Source organism: Orcinus orca, chromosome 5 (genome assembly GCF_937001465.1).
Source record: "Orcinus orca chromosome 5, mOrcOrc1.1, whole genome shotgun sequence".
Classification (NCBI taxonomy): Eukaryota; Metazoa; Chordata; class Mammalia; order Artiodactyla; family Delphinidae; genus Orcinus; species Orcinus orca.
This window is the reverse complement of record NC_064563.1, coordinates 23,970,938-23,988,834: the sequence shown is the minus strand read 5'-3', so window position 1 is coordinate 23,988,834 and position 17,897 is coordinate 23,970,938. Positions and strand designations below refer to the sequence as shown.

At 35.1% G+C, this 17,897-nt stretch overlaps 1 long non-coding RNA gene across 2 annotated transcripts in view; it reads right to left on the bottom strand.

Annotated features, from left to right (window-relative positions):
- The window catches only part of LOC117195955 (uncharacterized), an 85,165-nt gene extending 83,866 nt beyond the window's left edge, over window positions 1–1,299 (bottom strand). For both annotated transcript variants that reach the window (XR_007477392.1, XR_004475892.2), the window contains exon 1: window positions 975–1,299. This is a non-coding gene — a long non-coding RNA (uncharacterized LOC117195955). The remainder of the gene's footprint in view (window positions 1–974) is intronic.
- Between the last annotated feature and the right edge of the window lie 16,598 nt (window positions 1,300–17,897).

Below are 17,897 nucleotides of genomic sequence, written 5' to 3'. Positions count from 1 at the left end.
CTGTGCCAGCCAGGGATCTTGGTTGCAGGCTTCTTAAGATAATTTAATGCCTGATTATCTGAGGTGGAGCTGACGCAGTGATGCTAGCGCTGGGGAGTGGCTGCAAATACAGAGTATCATTAGCAGAGAGGTTTGACTGCACAGAGACCATAATAGATCAATTGCTTGCAGACTCACATCAAAACCCTATCAGTGAGTAGCAAGTGAAAACAAGCTCAGGGCTCCCACTGATTCTGCGTTATGGTGAGTTGTATAATTATTTCATTATATATTACAATGTAATAATAATAGAAATAAAGTGCACAATAAACATAATGTGCTTGAATCATCCTGAAACCATACCCTCCCTCCACTGGTCTGTGAAAAAATTGTCTTCCACAAAACTGGTCCCTGGTGCCAAAAAGACTGGGGACCTCTGGTCTAAGGGACGTCTTAACAGTGCAATATACAATTAAATGTGTCTCTTTCCTTCGAAAGATGGCTAACAGGTCAACCTGTTGCTGTACCATGTTTAAGATACCTATTCTTTACTCTTGAAAGGTAATTTAATCTTTTTTTATTTACCTTCTAGAAATATTTGCTACCACTTTTTTAAGGTTATGGCTAAACAGGAACCAGCTTATTATTTTAATATTTCAGAATATGAAGAAGCCAATATTTAAGATTAATTTTCCACAGTTATAAACACAAAGGATATTATTTATCATTTCCTAAAATAAAAAGGTTTATAAAAATTCTACTATAACTACATTTTCATGCTAATAATAATGCCAGTTCTTATTAGTAGAGTTACTTAACTGAACCACTGGTCCTATAACAATGAAAAAAGCATCAAATTTTTAAAGTATAAAAAAGTGATCATTCTGCAGGTCTACTGATTCATCTGACTTTACTATTTCATAAATTGTTTATTTAATAATATATTCATTCCCAGCAAAACTTTTTAATAGAAATTTATAAAGAAAATTACCGACCTGTGAAATTGGAGGCAAAACTTTTGCAGCTCAACTGAATTTTATTTTTTACTATTTTGCCAACAGTAATCTGCACTTGCTTTTATAGTGCCTCCAACTAAAAAGGATTATCTAGTCAGAATATATCAGTACATAATAAATGTGCTTCATTTCTTCCAAGTTCTTTTAGCTGACAGCCAAAATGAATGTTTGTCTCAGTGCTGGCACCAGGGTTACTTCAGCAGAGACTATTTCATGGTCCACTGAACCCTAAAGGACATTGTTTTTAAAGGCATATTATCAGAAATGGAGAAGCAAGCCATCGGAGAGGCTATTACAGATATTATTGAAACTGGAGCATGTACTTCTGCTTAGTTGGTATTTTGAAGACACTGCTATTCCAAAGGTATCAGCTATAAATTGTACATTTCTCAAAAACTTCATAATTTTATCTACCTGATAAATAAAATATCTATCTGTGTATATCTGGAAGGTTTGGCAAGGCAAGCATGCAAGTTGTAATGTCTTAAATTGTAAATACTTATGAATGTAAGACCTTTACTTCTCATCATTCAAACCTTTCATCAGATATCCTAGCTTCCTTGAATCTTCACCTGGCCTTCCAATCACTAGAAAGAATTATACACTTGGTAACCCTGTATTTCTCCTCTGTGCTGTTGCTGTAATATGTTTAAGACATTTATTGATGCCCTTGTAACCAAGCACCGTGTTTTTTGTTTATATGGGCTTTCCCTACAAGATTGAATTACTTGAATGCAAAGTCCAAGGTTTTTCACCCTTATAGTCTAACATCAAGCACAATGACTGACAACACTGAAGGAGTTTAATGTTTTGAATATGGAGCAGCTATCAAAATAAATGATACTAACTACATTACAAATGTAGAAGGTCACACAACTTCATGTTTTATGTTTGGTAACTGGCATAATTTTCTAATGTATTTTTTAAACTCTGTTCTCATACCTTATTGAACATTTTCACACACACACACAAATATATAACTTTTTGTATTATTACAATAAAAATAAGTCAATTCAACTGAATCCAAACCACCCACTTGGTGAGTAGAGACCATCTTATCGTTCAGTTTATAAACAATAAGTACATACAGTTTGTTTTTATTGTATCTCAGAAACCTTTTGCTAATGCAGTTATTTAATTTGGTAATTTCTAAAATCATTGAAGTTTATAATTAGAAAACTCTATGATTATCAAGTTCCTGTACGTTGGAGATTTAATTAGTTGGTAAGATTGAAATTCTTAGTAAAAACTGAGGTACCTAGGAAAGATTTTTCAACATAATTAATAGTCAGTTGTAATAACAGAGGTAATTATTTCTGCCTGCACAACAAAAAAATCACCAAAACTCGCACTTTCTGAAAATGGGTTGTTTCTGACTTAAAAGAAAAAAAAAATGTCCACAAAGAGCCCATGCAAGGATTTTCATATCAGCTTTACTTCTCATCACCAAAACTAGGAATCAACCAAGATATTCTTCACTAGGTGAACAGATAAATAAACTGTGGTACACCCAGACAACGGGATATTCTTCAGTGCTAAAAATAAATGAGCTAGTAAGCCATAATGGAGGACCCTTAAATACATATTACTCATGTTATTAAGTGAAAGAAGCCAATATAAAACATAGGATTCTGGGATAGGGAGGGTGGGAGGGAGGGAGATGCAAGAGGGAAGAGATATGGGAACATATGTATATGTATAACTGATTCACTTTGTTATAAAGCAGAAACTAACACACCATTGTAAAGCAATTATACTCCAATAAAGATGTAAAAAAAAATACGATTCCAAATATATGACATTCTGGAGAAGACAAAACTACTGAGATAAACAAAACAAAACAAAAAAAACTACTGAGACAGTAAAAAGATTAGTGCAGGGGCTATGGGGAGGGAGAAGTTAATAGCCAGAGCAAAGCAAATTTTTAGGATAATGAAACTATTTTGTATGATACTACAATTCTGGATACATGTTGCTATATACTTCTTAAAACCCATAGACTGTTCAACATCGAGTGAACCCTAGTGTAAACTATGGGCTTTAGATGATAATGATGTGTCAGTGTAGGTTCGTCAATTGTAACATCACTCTAATGAGGGATGTTGACAGTAGGGAGGCTGTGCTCATAAGGAGACAGGGTATATATGAGAACTCTCTGTACTTTCTGCTCAGTTTTTCTTTGAACCTAAAACTGCTCTTAAAAATTGAAGTCCATTTAAAAGGGGAGGAAAAGGCTGAATTTGGTTTAGAAATCTCTGCTCCATCGTGAAGCTACTTATGTGGAACACTCTAGAACACACCCCCTGCTCCTGTACACTGAGGTACTTCAACTCCATACATGTTCCACATTCTCCTTGCCTCTATGCCTTTGCACACATTGCTGTCACTGCCAGGGATGCATATTTCCCTGCACTCCTCTTCATTGAACTATTGGCAAGTTGTTTTGTAAGACAAAGCCTGGGAAAAATTTGTCTTCTTAGTTCCTCATCTTTTCTAGGACAAACCAAATTTAAGCTATGTCAGCATCAGTGAAGTGTAACCCGCATATTAACTTTTCTTTACTTGGAAATTTTGAGGAACTCTGTCTACCTGCCTGCTTTTCATGCAGGGATGTGTGTCTGTCCAAGATTCCAAAATGAGTCATCCCTATTCAAGGGAAACAAATCAACACAATTGCAAAGAAAATCCACACCAGCTACAAATACTGTAGTCTTAGAGTCTTAAATAAAACCAGACCATCCTAATACCAGACACTAGAAGAAATCAAACAACATGAAAATGATGGACTAATCTGAATTAGCGAAGCAAGTGAAATTGGAGGTGTCTATTAATGAAAGAAAAAGAAGTTTTCATGCAGCTGTGCATAGCAAGAGATAAAAAGTGTAAGAGAAACATAAAGAGACACATAGAGATAGAACCAAGAGATAGAACATCTGCATAATAAAATTTCAGAAAGAAGAATAATTAATGGATGAGGGGAGCTAATAAGAAAAAATACGATCACCAGAATGAAAGGGAGCACCAACAATACAGCAAATTTTTAAAATAACACAAATATTTAGAAATATCTTTCTGAATTTTCAAAACTATGAGTATAAAAGCCAAGAGAGAAAGAAAAGAAAAAATGAAGTGCCTGTCATCACATTTTTTACAGCCAGCCTACACCCCACATGACAATAATCTGTTGAAGTATTAAGAATTAACTCCATTCTTAGAAAAACTGTTGGCCAAATTTTAAGTCAAAATAAAATCAGACATTCAACTGACTCAAAATATCTTGCTGTAAAACAAAACAAAACAAAAAATCCAAACAAAAAACAAGATCTCAATAAAAGAATGGTGTGGGTTTTTTTGGCGCATCTAAATATGAATCAGAAGACAGGAAATGTTAGAAAAAAATTAAAGGAGATTATGCTAGAATATGACACATATATATTCTCCAATTTTTAGAATCAACCTATCAATAAAACATAGAGGGCCATCGTATTTAAAGAATCATTTATAACTGGTATAAACCTGAACTGTGTAAACAAAACTATAAAAAACAGAAATTGGAAAGCAGAGATTGGCAGTAGAGGTTGGGGAAAAAGAGAAATAAGAAATTGTTGCAGAGTCAGCTTGAAATCAGTAAATTCTGTGTCTAATTAACAAACAATCAAATTTGTCTTAATTATATAATATAGATTAATATATAGAGATTAAATAATTAAATTATAAATGATTTATAAATATATACATATATAGATTACAAAAATATATAATATAAATTAATGAATATCTAGAACAAATTGAGTTAAAGAGAAATTGGTAGAGAAGCTAAAAATGTCATTGCTAAAATTAAGAAAATACTAGAGGAAGGGCTTCCCTGGTGGCGCAGTGGTTGAGAGTCCGCCTGCCAATGCAGGGGACACGGGTTCGTGCCCTGGTCCGGGAAGATCCCACATGCCGCGGAGCGGCTGGGCCCGTGAGCCATGGCTGCTGAGCCTGCGCATCCGGAGACTGTGCTCCAAAACGGGAGAGGCCACAACAGTGAGAGGCTCGCGTACAAAAAAAAAAAAAAAGAAAAGAAAATACTAGAGGAAAAGAGAGAGGAGAATGAAACTCAATTATCCAAGGAGCCAAAAGACCCTGTTCAAAATTAATATATTCATAAACAATGATATAAGTATATAAATATATAATGTACCCACTTGAAGAGCTAAATAAAGAAAAATTCTGGGCAATGTTTGCCTCAGAAAAATGGGCTTAGGAAGGGGTATAGTGAGGAAAATAAAATCTTCACTTGCGCATTCTGTAACTTCATGTGCTGTTGCTGTTACTTTTAAGTGGTCTACAAAGATTACATCACTATTATACTGATAATAACTAAAAACAATAATGGTAGTAAAAACACATTAACTCTTCCAGTCTTCAACATTTAGTTGTGTGTAGAAAATCTGGCTCTTTATGAACTTGTGCTAATTTAAATGATCAAAGAGTTACAACATTTTTATTAAAATAAGAGAAATCTAATAGAGACTCACACTGTATTTTACTTCCATACATGTAGAAGAGAGAGGTGCTTAAGAACTTATGTTAACTTAATAAAACTCAAAATATAAGTGTTTATATCATTCAAAAAACAGTGATATCCATTTAAATACAGTTTTCAATCATAATTATATATTATGAGTGGTTAAAGACAATTTTCACAGTGGCTGAAATGATCCCTAAATCCAGGTGTTCTCTAAAATGCCTTCATTGGAAATGATACTTTCAAGAACAGCTATGAAGCAGGAGAGTATTTGCTATAATATAGCACCATGGAAAGAATAAATCATTTTCTAATTTTCATTTTACTGACCAGCTCTGAGAAAGATCATAAGTTATCATTGTAAAGAAAACAACCTGGCCTCTTAAGTTACTATTATAAAGAAAAATAACAATCCCTTTAGTATTGGTCTAATTTAAAATTACAATCAAGAACCAGTATTAAAAGAATCCTTTTAAAATTAAGAAGTTAGAAGGTCAAAAGATTTTGCTTTTTCTTGAATAATTTTAGGAAATGTAGCAAGAAATATTTGGCAATACATTCTTTCTAAAACCCTACTCTGCAATTTTTAAAAATTATTTTAAAGTATGTTCCACTAAGTGTTAATAACTCCCCAAGCTTTGTTTTTCTAAGATTTTTAATCACACAGAGATTCCCAATACACTAATTCCAGAAAAGTACTACACAAAACACAATTTCTATTATTTACTCCTATTTTCCAGATTTCCAATGTCAAATTTGAAATGTGCATTTATCGAAAAATAATAGCCACCAGCAAGCTTATAATGTACACTGTGAATGACAAGAACAGACAGGTTAGTCAGGCATGAAGAGAAAAATTAATGAAGTGAGAAAAGAAATAAGCCAGGAAATCAAAGGGAGAAAAAGTAATTAAATGAGAGCAATAATGCTACAGCAAACACACTTTTATTTCCTGCTGCTTCTCCTCTCCAATTTATTTTTTTAATATATCTCATACATAGTACAGGTCTTACACATGCTTAGAGCTAGGGTCTTAAGAAGGCATTGCACTCATTTTTTACACATTCACTAGAAGCAGTAGAGTCAGGTTAATTAGTCCAGTATTTGCAATATGGTTAGTGTAACTATTCTTCTGGGCTTGCCAGGGACAGTCACAATTTATATCTTTTGGTCCTGTGTAATTGTTAATAGTTCCACCTTTTCCTCTAAATGTTATTTTGGTATAAATGATAGGGGATCATCCTATGTACTGAAGGTTTAACTAAGAAAAGCTTAATACTCAAGTCACATCAGGAAAAATTGTGATCTTACTCCTTTTATTGCAATGGGAAAAAAAGATCTTTAAAAAATCTTGCTTAAGAAATTTAAACATTGGCTAACAAAACCGGAAAATTCAGAAATATTTTCGTTTTTAGGTGCACAACTACCCATTTCAGTGACAGCACCGAAGGATAGGGCAGAACTTTGAGCAGTACACACCTGGTTGTTAATTTTACCTGGAAGGAGAAATGGACAGAGGTACAAGTCTATTCAAGTCCATGGGCTGTACCCAATTATTTGGATGGATGGTTCAAGGATACAGAAGGGAATGATTGGAAAATTGATGACGGGAGGTCTGGAGATGAGGTATGTGGATATATAACTCTCTGAAAGCCAAAACTTTGAAGATATTTACCTCTCAGGTGAAGGCTCACAAAAGGATGACTTCAGCACAGAAGAATTTTAATAATCATGTGACTAGGATCACCTGTCTGCGGAGGCTAGTCAGATACTTTCCCAACCATTCCTGCCCTGCCATTGCTCAAAGGGCAAATGGCCAAAGCAAATATGGTGGAAAGGATGGAGGTCATACATAGGCTTGACAACATGAACTTCCATTCACCAAGGATGACCTGGCTACAGCCACTGTAATACAGCCTATTTGTCAGTAGCAGAGACCAACACTGAGTCCCCATTATGGCATCATTCCCTGGGGTGATCAGCCAGGCCTCTGGTGGCAGGTTGATCATATTGGACAGCTACTATCATGGAAGGGCAGGAATTTTTAATTCCTGAAATAGATATTACTCTACATGGATTTGTCTTACCTATAAGGAAATTTTCTTCCAAAATGATCATCCATGGAATTGAAACATGTCTAGTCCACCATGGCGGTATTCCACAGCATCGCTTCTTGTCAAGGAGCTCATCTAATAGTAAATGAAATATAACAATAGGCCTATGCTCATGGAATTCACTGGTCGTACCATGTTCATCCTGAAGCAGCTGGTTTGACAGACTTGTAAAAAAAACCTTTTAAAGGCGCAGTTACAGTGTGAACTATATGGAAACACTGCAGGGCTAGGGTAATGTCCTCCAGGATGTGGTATATGTTCTAAATCAGCCTTCAACACATGGTGTTTTTCTCATAACCAGGATTTGTTGTCTAGGAATTAAGCGGTGGAAATGGAGGTGTCTCTGCTCATTATTGCCCACTAGTGATCTACTTCCTAGTGTTGATCCACCAGAAAATTTTTGCTTCCCATCTTGGTCACCTTAGGTCCTGCTGGTCTAAAGATCTTAGCTCGGGCTTCCCTGGTGGCGCAGTGGTTGAGAGTCCGCCTGCCGATGCAGGGGACACGGGTTCGTGCCCCGGTCCGGGAAGATCCCACATGCCGCGGAGCGGCTGGGCCCGTGAGCCATGGCCACTGAGCCTGCGCGTCCGGAGCCTGTGCTCCGCAACGGGAGAGGCCGCAGCAGTGAGAGGCCCGTGTACCGCAAAAAAATAAAAATGAAAATAAAGATCTTAGCTCTAAATGAATGAATGCTTCTCCCAGGAGACACAACAATGATTGAGTTGGAAGTTAAAACTGTAACCAGGTCAGTTTGGACTCCTCATGCCTTTTAATTCAGAGGCAAAGAAAGGGTTTAATGTACTGGCTGGAGTGACTGAGCCTGATTACCATGGAGAAATTGGACTGCCACTCCACGATAGAGGTAAGGAAGAGTATGTCTGGAGTACAGGAGATCCCTTAGGGCATCACTTAGTACAATCGTCTTGTGACCTGAGTCAGTGTAAAACTACAACCTAAGTCAGTTCAGGACTACTAAGGTCCCAGACCCTTCAGGAATAAAGGGTTGGTCAAAGCACCAGACAAATTACCACAATTATCTGAAGTCTTTGCTGAGGATAAAGGAAATATGGAATGGACAGTGAAAGCAAATAGTTAAAAAAAAATCTATGACCATGTGACCAATTACAGAAATTAGGACTGTAATACTTATATTTTCTGTAATTTTTTGAATATGTCATATATATGAGACTATCCTAAATAATCTGTTCATCTGTGTGGATCTGATTCAGTAAATTGAAAAGGTCTTAAGAGAAGAATTGAAGTTTCCCCGAAGAGGACGAAATTCCACTTATAAACAGCAGCTTCAGCCCATGCCTGAAAGCTTCAGCCTGACCTTCCTGACAGCCTGCTTTACACATTTCAGACTTGCCTAGCCAGCCCCATAATCAGATAAACTGATTCTTTGAAAAACATCTTGTAATGTGTATCCCCTACTGGTTCTGCTTCTCTATTTGAATTCTAAGTGATATACTATTTTTTCTGAACGTAGAAAATTACACTAAAATCCCACCACTTCATATCATATGCTGAGCTAAAGCTCTCTGCCAGTTTTCATTCTGAATACTCTTATCAACAGACAGAACTCACATCATGGATGTACCTTGTATATTTGCTTTTAGAAAAATGAAAGAATGTTATTACTGAATATAAACTAGAGGAGTGTAGAAGCAGCATCATTAAAGGAAGTAAACCAAGTATATGTGGACAAAATTTCTTGTTAATAGTTATGTGTTTTACAGGAAATTATGAGGGACAGTTTTTCCAATCTAAAAATGTTAACATAATTGATGACCTGGACTTCATGAAAATTATAAACGACTTTTCTGTGAAAGACAGTCAAGACAATGAGAAGACAAGTCACTGGGAAAAAATATTTACAAAAGACATATCTGATAAAAGATTATTATACCAATAGACAAAAAAACTCTTACAACTCAATAATAAGAAAATGAACAACCTGATTTTAAAATAAGCGAAAGATCTAAACTAACACCTTACCAAAGAAGATAAACAGATGGCAAATAAGCATATGAAAAGATGCTCAAAATCATGTTATTAAGGCATTGCAAATTAACACAACAATGAGATACCACTACTGTTAGAACGGTCAAAATCCAAAACACTAACAGCACCAAAGTCTAGTGAGGATATGGAGCAACAGGAACTCTCATTCACTGCTGGTGAGAATTCAAAATAGTACAGCCACTTTGGGCTTCCCTGGTGGCACAGTGGTTGAGAGTCTGCCTGCCGATGCGGGGGACACGGGTTCGTGCCCCGGTCCGGGAGGATCCCACATGCCACGGAGTGGCTGGGCCCGTAAGCCATGGCCACTAAGCCTGCGCGTCCAGAGCCTGTGCTCCGCAAGGGAAGAGGCCATAACGGTGAGAGGCCCGTGTACAGCAAAAAAAAAAAAAAAAAGTACAGCAACTTTGGAAGACAGTTTTTTATAAAATGAAACATACTCTTACCACATGGTCCAGCAATCATGACCCTTGGTTGTTACCCAAAGTCACTGAAAACTTACGTTCACACAAAAACCTATACACAGGTGGTTATGGCAACTTTTTCATAATTGCCAAAACTGGGAAGCAATCAAGATGTCCTTGAGTAGGTAAATGAAAAATAAACAATAGTAGATCCAGAAAATGAAATATTACTCAGTACTAAAAGGAAACACGCTATCAAGCCATGAAAAGACATGGAGGGATCTTAAATGCATTCTACTAAGTGAAAGAAGCCAAATGGAAAAAGCCTCCATACCGTATGATTCCAGCTATATGACATTCTGGAAAAAACAAAACAATGGAGAGAGTCAAAGATCATTGGCTGCCAAGGGTTAAGAAAGGGGAAGGAATAAATAGGTGGAACACAGGATTTTTAGGACAGTGAAACTATTCTGCATGACACTATAACAGTAGATACATGCCATTATATACTTGTCAAAGCTAATGGAGCATACAACACTGAAAGAGAACCTTAAAGTGAACTGTGGACTTTGGGTGATAATGATATGTCACAGTAGGTTCATGACTGTTACAAACACTCTGGTGGGTGATGCTTATGGTCAGGCAGGGTGTGCATGTGGGGGGCAGAAGGTATATGAGAAATCTCTGTACCCTTTATTCAATTTTTCTTTGAACCTAAAACTGCTCTAAAAACTAAAATCTATTTTAAAAAATCTCTTTAAGACTTTGCCACCATCACTAAAATGAATTCTAAGAACATATAAAAAAAGAAATTAAGTCATTAAAGCTTGGGGGGTGTGTTTCTTCTAACTATAGAACCTCCTTAATTAAATGAGTTGCTATAATGCAAATTTGCACCACCTGAGGTTTCATTATGAATTACTGGGATTTGTTATCATGAGACATTGAATTAACCATTTTGACAAACTTGAGATAGAAAAATAATCAAAATATCCACTAGACAAATAACTTATAATTGCAAAATCACAAATTATGACCAACTTAATATAATTGCACTTCATTAAGAGTATATTATATTGTGAACTCATTATATATTAAATTGCCACAAAGGGATTGTCTAGCTAACATAATAAGATAGTGTTTATATATGATAAAATATATTTAAGTGTCAAAAAGGATCTGAAAGAGAAAAATCTATTTTTTCTAAAGTATTCACCTTATTTATTAGGAATCATATTTCAGCATCAGCAAAAACTTAGTGAAGGAGTTTACAATGCTGAGAGAATGCAACATTTACAATGAAATGAATTTTTACTTGGATAAAGAGAGTATATTGAATTTTTTGGTTTAACAGCCACGGTGTCAAAGAACTGATAATTTCACTACCAAAAAAAGACCTACCAGTAGCAAAGATGTCAGCAATGAACATTTAACACAACACAGATGAAACAGTTCATTGCAGCTTCAAATTAAACATGAGTAAAAGAATCTATTATTTTTTACATTTCTCCAATTTTCACCATTTGCAAAGTAATCCATATCATAATTCACTGCCTCAGGGACCTCCAGCCCACATGTATATCCTCTTGGATTCAGTATTCATTCTCTACACTGTGTAACTGCCTCGTAATATTCACCTCCACCTGCTTTTTTTAATTGGCAGAGACATACCCAAGTCCTAAGACCCACAAACCTGCCTGAACTAGTAAGGAAACAATGACATAAGCCTTTCCATACTCCTATAAATCATATATACCATAATAGCTATAATTTTTATTGAACAATAATGAGCTCCTAACTCTGACAGAATAGGAGAGGTAAACTAAAAAATGTTTGAAATCAAAACTCATTGAACAGACACAAAAATTTCTAAGAAATAAAATTTGTCTTTGGAGCCTCTCAGGGCTACTTTCAAAGCTTTTATACACATCTTTGGTATTTCTGGTCTTCACTACAAGTTACCAGAGTTGCATCAACTCAACTCTGTATGTCTAATCCATCCTTTCCCACCAGATAACCACACATATAAATCCCTCCTTTAAAAAACATCCCTCCCTTTTTCCAATTCACCTATTATCACAGTGAAAAACAACAGGTTACAAAATAATTTATTTGTATATGATAACAGTTTAATACATTAGCCTCTTTATTTCAACAGAATAACACTATATTTATCCAAGACATAATATAATGATGGACACCCAGGCAGAATGACAGTTGGGTCAAAGTAATATTTTTGTACATGGGAACTTCTACCACTTGAGACAGTCACTCATGTTTTATAATCTTGACAGGAGAAAGTATTTTTCACCCTTTTCCCCAAACCTCAATTAATTTTGATTCCTCTAGTCATAACCAGGGTTAATTGTCTTCAAAGTGCTGTGTGCAAGGCAATCCATTGAAAAGTGGGGAAAATACATTAATTTCCTGTTCATGTTAACAAGTATAACATTACAGACTACCTCAAACTTAGTGCTGTAAAACAACAATCATTTGTTTAGCTCATGAATGTGCAATTTAGGTAGAGCTGGATGGGGACAGCTTGTCTCTGCTCTACATGGCATTAGTTGGGGATGCTCAAAGGATGGCGTGTGCCAGCCTCACTCACACACCTGGCGGTTAATGTTGTCAGGCAGGACTTAGGCTGGGGCTGCCAAGAAGAATATATACACATAGCTTGCCAACATGGTGAGTAGGATCAAAAAGAAGCAAGAGAGAGAGAGAGAGATTGAGAGAGAGAGAGAGAGAGAGAGAGAGAGACTGAGAGAGAGAGAGAGAGAGAACAAGCCCTAGGAGGAACCTAGATTGCCTTCCTGAGCTCAATTCCTGAGCACTCCATTAGTTGAGGCAATTACAGTGCTTTGCTAGGCTCAACAGAAGAAAGAATAGACTACAAATTCTGATGGGCGAATGACAAGGTTCTGGGTGCTTATATGGGATAAGAAGTATTGTAGCTATTTTTCAAAAATAGAAATCACTCTTTATATTTATTTTTACCAAAAAATAAAGCAGATAATTAATCTTACTAATATTTTATGTGAGGCTCAGTATGGTCTCCTCTGAGTTCAGTCCTTATGTTAGTGACATGTTATTTACTATCAGTGAATTACCGTGAAGGAAGGGTGAAAGTTCCAGAACACAGAGATATTGAGAGAGGTGCCTTGCTTTTTCCTTCATTTCTAGCCTACAGTGATATGTGTAGCAGTCAGTGCCCCTGGCTAACTAGCTTTAAGTGTACTGTTAAGTGGTCTTAAATTATTCCTCACAAAATGGACCAGTGCCTTAAAAAAAGAGTTCTGCAAAGAAACTTCAGATTAACTCTAATAACAGAAACTCATGTGAACTGTGAGAAGATGATTTGTCACTTTCCCTTCTCTCCAGAAAGGTTGTAGATTGACCATTAGACGATGTAAAAATAATAATGACTTAGTCATACAAGAAAAAAAGTTGTCCAAAATATTTGTTTTAAATTATCAAGAAGACCATTTGAAATACTGTTGAAGACTGTTATTCGTTTATATTGTACATTGAACTGTTAGCAAATTAATATGAACCCGTCGTGATTTGCAGACATTTGAAAATTAAACAACTGAACCCTGAAAGAAAAAACCTTTAAGGTCATACAATATTCATACTAGTAATATATTTAATGTCTCTAAATACAAAATTGAAGCCAACTTCACATTTTTAAATATAGCAGTACCATATGTATGTGTATATATAGTAAATAGAGATGTGTATAAAACTTTAAAAATAACTAAATATATACAATTATGTATATAGATAGGTACATGACTAACATGTATAATATATGTATAAATATATGTCTATATGAATCTGTGTAAATTCTCTACATAATATATATGAACACATATATGTGAGATAATTCTTTTTTCAGTTTCTTTTTTCAAGCTTTTGCTTGCTTGAAAGCTCACTTCCATGTAAGAAGTCCAACAATCATGAAAGAACTATGGTGCATGAACAGAGAGAAGCCACATGAAGGTTGATCGAACCATGAACCCTCTTGGACCTGCCAGCATGGCTGAACTACCAGCTGAGTAGTGTAGAGTAAATGACTCTAGCCAAAGCCACAGAAAGGAGAACTGCCCAGAAGAGCACCACCTGGATTTCTGACCCATGAATGTTAACCAAATGAAATAAAGTGTTCTTTTTTGAATTCCATGAATTGTGGGGTATGTTCTTAATTTAGAGAGAGATAGTAAAAATACACACAGTTTCCGTGGAAATCATAGGCTTTATCCTGCAATTGCTACTTATTAGCTGTGACTTTGAGCAAATTACTTAACCTCTTCGGGCCTCTATTTCTTTACCTTCAAAAAAGGATCATAAAAGTATCTATTTCATAGGATTCTCTTTTAGGAATTAATGAGTAAATATATATAAACACTTAAAACAGTACCTAGCACATTTTAAGTTACTTATAAGTGTTGGCTATAATCATTTATCATGAGTGTTTATATAGGTCAATTCTCTAATAAATAAATCTTTTTTGTTTTCTATGGTACATTTCTTGACCATCACTCCTATTGCAGTTTAATCTCTTACAGGCTCATTTACTGGACATATTTAAAACAGTAGAAATGTATTGTGTAAATGACTATATTTTCTCAGAAAAGTCTATAGAATCCATTCATTTAAACATTTATAGAACAACTGAAATTTATCAGATATAAGTGCTAACAATAAATAATGAATTATATTTCATCTCTGATCTTAAGAAGCTAATCATTTTTTGGTGATATAGAAAGACAAGCAAACCAACTAATGTCAGTACAGTATAATAAGTGCTATAATTGAGATAGTAGGGTGTATGACAGCATTAGATGAGGGGCAACCTTTCACTATTTCATGAGAGAGTTTTGAGGGGGGGGGAAGGTCAACAGATGACACCACAGGAAAAAGTTAACCTTGAGCTGAGTCATAAAAGATGAGAAGTACTTGGTAAGGCGGAAGACTGTAGAAGGATAATTTCAAAAATTTAGGTACAAATGAAATTTATGTGGATGAAGAATATAGAGAAGTAAAACTGATGACACTCAAGAAAAATACAATGCCAAGGTTGAGATGGAAAATATTTTTAAGATTTTTTTTTGATATGGACCATTTTTAAAGTCTTTACTGAATTTGTTACAATATTGCTTCTGTTTTGTTTTGGTTTTTTGACCACAAGGCATGTGGGATCTTAGCTCCCCAACCAGGGATCAAAGCCATAACCCCTGCATTGGAAGGCGATACCTTAACCACTGGATCACCAGGGAAATCCCCAAATGTAAATTTTTAATATGTAATCTAATGAGTATTAACTTCATTTTAAAAGGCATAGAGCCATTGAAAAGATCTGATTAGATATCTGTGTTACACAGATTATCATAGAGGGTAGCTTGGAAGATGAGGAGAATTAAAACAAGACCAACATGGAGATCATTGATAAAGTCTGGTTGATAAGAGCTAGTCTCAAGTAGGAGTAAAGTGGTTAGAAAACAGCGTACAAGTTCAAGATATACTTCAAAGGTAGAATCAATAGGACTTGGTGATGGATTAGATTAAGTCAAGGTATTATTTCATATAAAAATATAACAGCAGCATTACATGATATATATATTTTTAACATCTTTATTAGAGTATAATTGCTTTACAATGGTGTGGTAGCTTCTGCTTTATAACAAAGTGAATACATATATCCCCATATCTCCTCCCACTTGTGTCTCCCTCCCACCCTCCCTAACTCACCCCTCTAGGTGGTCACAAAGCACCGAGCTGATCTCCCTGTGCTATGTGGCTTCTTCCCACTAGCTATCTATTTTACATTTGGTAGTTTATATACGTCCATGTCACTCTCTTTGTCCCAGCTTACCCTTCCCACTCCCCGTATCAAAAATGGCAGAAGACCTAAATAGACATTTCTCCAAAGAAGATACAGATTGCCAATGAACACATGAAAGGATGCTCAACATCACTAATCATCATAGAAATGCAAATCAAAACTGCAATGAGGTATCACCTCACACCAGTCAGAATGGGCATCATTTAAAAATCTACAAATAATAAATGCTGGAGAGGGTGTGAAGAAAAGGGAACCCTCTTGCACTGTTGGTGGGACTGTAAATTGATACAGCCACTATGGAGAACAGTAAGGAGGTTCCTTAAAAAACTACAAATAGAACTACCATATCACCCAACAATCCCACTACTGGGCATATACCCTGAGAAAACCATAATTCAAAAAGAGTCATGTACCACAATGTTCACTGCAGCTCTATTTACAATAGCCAGGACATGGAAGCAACCTAAGTGTCCATTGACAGATGAATGGATAAAGAAGATGTGGCACATAAATACAATGGAATATTACTCAGCCATAAAAAGAAATGAAATTGAGTTATTTGTAGTGAGGTGGATGGACCTAGAGTCTGTCATACAGAGTGAAGTCAGTCAGAAAGAGAAAAATAAATACCTTATGCTAAAACATATATATGGAATCTAAAAAAAAAAATGGTTCTGAAGAACCTAGGGGCAGGACAGGAATAAAGATGCAGACGTACATAGTATATTAGTGTATACTGAATTACACTAAAATATAACTGCATTTTCACATAGTGTATTTTATTATATTCAGAGAAAAACATTTATTTTAAAACTGTCAAGTCTACAGGGTTGACGTAAGCAGTGCTGGAAGGAAAGTGTGGATGTGAAACAGAAGGTAAAAGAGCAAAGTAAGCCTCAGCTCAGTGGCACTTACTCAAAACACTGCCATTAGCTGTAAAAGAAGTATTTGGCATCAGGAAGTGGAATAGGCAGAAATATTATGATTAATATTATGCAAATATTTTAGTCTTTCTTCCAGTGTCTTTTATAAATTATTTAGTTTCTAATAAGAGTATGATGATAATTCAGAGAGGAGCAACAGGTAAGCATAGGGTATTACTTTTAATGTGAAAACTTCATTTTAGATAATTTTAAGTGTTCAGTTCATCATGAATTACAAAAATTTCTCAGCCTAATTCTTCAAGTAAGCCTGAATAATTTAAGAAACAAGACTTTTCTTTATAAATATAGGCATTAAGAGAACACAGAAAGTTAATTATTCACTTTTTTTAGATTTTCCATGTTTGGACTTAGTAGTCTTTCCAAAACTTACATAATAACTCAGCAGAGTGGCAAGATATAGTCATGTGGTAAAATTACTTAAAAAAAAAAAAAGGTAAACACACACACACACACACACACACACACATGATCAAGTTGGAAAAAGATCTACTATCTCAATTTTTCTTTAAAATGAGGTGACAAAGTGAGTCAAATAATTCTTCCAGAATACTTTCAATAAAAATATGTAGACCCTATGGGCTATTTCATAACCATGTTTGAAAAAATATTTTTTTCTCAGAAAAAATGTTTTCCTTAAAGCAATACTTATCAGTCATTCTCCAGAACACATGTCTGCCCATTGGGAATTTATATTAGGGAATGAACTATATTCCCTGCATAAAATGCATGATTATTTACAAACATTAATATTCGTATTTAATATAGTCTACATTTTGAATATATAGTAATAATAAATGTATTAATGATACATCCTCAGTTTAGCTCCTGTTTTAGTTAATTGAAAAAAAATCTTGCATTATCAAGTCTATGTTCTAACAAAAATTGTCTCCATCAATAAGATGCAGTAACAAGTCATCAGTGGAGATATGTCTTTAAGTATCATATTAACTGTATAAACATTTTATTTCCAAATGATTTTTTAATATTACTTTAAGAGCACATAAAGAAAACCAACTTAGGGCCATTAAGGCATTTCAAGATTAAACTGCCTAACAATTTC